Here is a 3,248-nt window from a genome sequence, read left to right as displayed (position 1 = left end):
GATTAGAAATGTGAATATTATATCAAATTAGGATAGAGATCGTTGAAACGAGAATTTTGACACTAATTTCGAAGAAATCGGTTCAAGATTGGACCGAATGGGCCAAACCGATTGAACCGGGTCCAAACCGGGCCGTCGATCCAACCGAACCGACCTATTAATTGAACCCAAGCATTGCCTTTCCCTCATTCCAGCAACACAAAGCTGAAAGCTTCCCAGGGAGAAGAAGAACGAAACACTCCCGTAACCCTCACGTAAATTTCCAACTCCCGTAACTTCTCCGTCCGAGCTCCGATTGCCACACCGTTTGTGGCCACACATTCACCACGTCGAGCTCTACGTTCCTATCAAAACAATTTCATAGGTAACTTGTTATTTCACCCTCAGCCTTCTCTTCCCCCAATTCTTGAACTATTGAGTAGGAAGTTGATTTTCTTTGATTTCTGATATTTTAGGATCCAATTAGCTTGAGGAAAACGTTCACTCTTACTTATTTGAAGTTTGGGTAAGGTGATCATATGATAATTCTATTTTAATTTAATTGAATTTGAGCTTTGAGTATTAAATTGGATATATGTGTGTTATAAATGTGTATTAGGTTGTGAATAAATAATTGGAGCTTGAAATTATGAATATTTGAACTTGGAGGAAGCTGAGCTTAGAGTTTGTTGAATTTATAGGGGCTGCCTTGATTTTGAATAAATTGATTTGGTCGTTATGTGAAAATCGGCCAAGGTATGGTTTAGGTTTCTTGCATTTAATATGTAAGGTTTTGTGAAAACTTAGGCTAGATGACCATAGGATAAGTTAGAACGTATGTGTATATTGTGGTTTAGTGTTTTGTTATTAAATATGGATTAATGTGGTATTGATTAGTTGAAGGATTAATGAAATGTTAATCAATGAGTTGAGGACACAAATGTGTAATTCATAAACTACGGTTTGATTGTGAGACTTGGCTTGTATATATGCAATTGTTGTTGGTGGTTTTAGCTTGTGTATATGTGATAATTATGGGTGTGAAGTATGATGTTTATGGTGGATATGGTGTTGAAGAAATAGGACTTATTCATGTTAGTATCTACATGTGAATGTATTGTGAGCATGAGAATTGTTTGAATGAGGAAAGAGGTTTTGCAAGTTTTTTTTAAAAAGTTGGTTTTTGGCCGAATTTCGGCGAGGTATAACTTGGCTTTCAGACCCTCAATTTTCTTCCAACTTGTTTTAAAATGAAAATTGGATCCATGAAGTTTATGCCGTTCGAAGAATTAAGGAAAACGAATTAAAACGATTGAGTTATGCCCATCGGAAGTTTGGGTGACAAATATGTGATGATGCAGCTAAAAATTGTAAGGTTACAACTCTCTGGTTGAACTGCAGTTGTTTTTTGAAAAAAAAGTATGTCCACGCGTACGCGTGGCCTACACGTACACATGGGCAAGGCACCCACCTACGCATACGCATAACAAGGGACGCGCGCACGAGCTGCATTTTTACGATCCCACAGGTACAGGTGCGCCCCGCATACGCGTGGCACCTATTCCAGAAAACATGATTTTTAAGGTTTTTAAAACCTATTTCAAACTACTAAACCTCTATTTTCATTCTATTGGTCATAAATAATAAAGTTAAACCTGATAATCAGATGAAGTTAGGAAATGAGGATAACTTGAAGGTGAAGTAAAGTTGAAAAGTGATGAATTGATTATGAGACGTTGCGGATATGTCATATATGATATTTGACTGGATATTCGAATGAAAGATTATGTATGAAATTCGGCTTGAATGATTTAATGATCTGAGACACGAGATTTCCTTGATAAAGTGTCGTGGCTTGCCACCACGTGTACCAGGTTAAAAACTCGATACTCTGTTGACCCTACAACGTAAGGGTGACCGCGCACTATAAATTCTCAAGAATGTAACCCCCCATTGAGCAATATTGATTATTTGAGAAAAAGCTATGCATAGACTCTTGGGGATGCACGTCGAGGGACAATCTAAGGTTTTCAGACTTGTCGGGTTGGCTGGATAACCGACAGATGAGCCTCATTAGCCATAGGACAGGCATGCATCATATGCATATTACTTGAATTACTTGTTTGTGCTTTAACTGGGTGTGCCTAAATGTACTTGCCATAGTAAATGTATATATGGCATAAACGTTTGTGAGCATGCATTTGGAACTTAAAGCATTAGACCTGCGATATTGAGACTGATAAACTTAATATCACTTGTTTGGTGTGTATAGGGACCAGATGTCGACTTGTAGATGCGGTCGCGGGTGAGGTAGAGGTAAGATAGGCACCGTTACTCCTATCTCGGCAGGGAATGATCCAGTAGAATTTATGGCTGCCTTGGGAAATATGACTGCAGCTATGTAGGCGATAGCCAAAGCACTGGGTAATCAGATAAATCAGGGTAATCACGGGAACAATAATGATGAGAACGGTCCTATGACACTTGCTACATTTTTGAAAGTTCACTGATGAGCGGATAATTTATACGCTTTTTGGCATTGTTTTTAGTATGTTTTTAGTATCTTTTAGTTAGTTTTTAGTATATTTTTATTAGTTTTTAGTTAAAATTCACTTTTCTGGACTTTACTATGAGTTCGTGTGTTTTTCTGTGATTTCAGGTATTTTCTGGCTGAAATTGAGGGTCCTGAGCAAAAATCTGATCCAGAGACCAAAAAGGACTGCAGATGCTGTTGGATTCTGACCTCCCTGCACTCGAAGTGGATTTTCTGGAGCTACAGAAGCCCAATTGGCGCGCTCTCAACGGCGTTGGAAAGTAGACATTCTGGGCTTTCCAGCAATATATGATAGTCCATACTTTGCCCAAGATTTGATGACCCAAATCGGCGTAGTAATTCGGCCTCAGAAATTCCAGCGTTAAACGCCGGAACTGGCATAAAACTTGGAGTTAAACGCCCAAACTGGCATGGAAGCTGGCGTTTAACTCCAGAAAAGGTCTCTACACGAAAATGCTTCATTGCTCAGCCCAAGCACACACCAAGTGGGCCCGGAAGTGGATTTTTCTGTCACTTACTCATTTCTGTAAACCTTAGGATACTAGTTTACTATTAATAGGACCTTTTGACATTGTTCCTGTATCTCATGACATTTTTACACGTTTCTTTGTGTACATTCCATGGCATGAGTCTCTAAACCCCATGGTTGGGGGTGAGGAGCTCTGCTGTGTCTTGATGGATTAATGCAATTACTACTGTTTCTTATTCAATCATG

Source organism: Arachis stenosperma, chromosome 1 (genome assembly GCF_014773155.1).
Source record: "Arachis stenosperma cultivar V10309 chromosome 1, arast.V10309.gnm1.PFL2, whole genome shotgun sequence".
NCBI lineage: Eukaryota > Viridiplantae > Streptophyta > Magnoliopsida > Fabales > Fabaceae > Arachis > Arachis stenosperma.
This window is presented reverse-complemented; position numbering follows the sequence as displayed.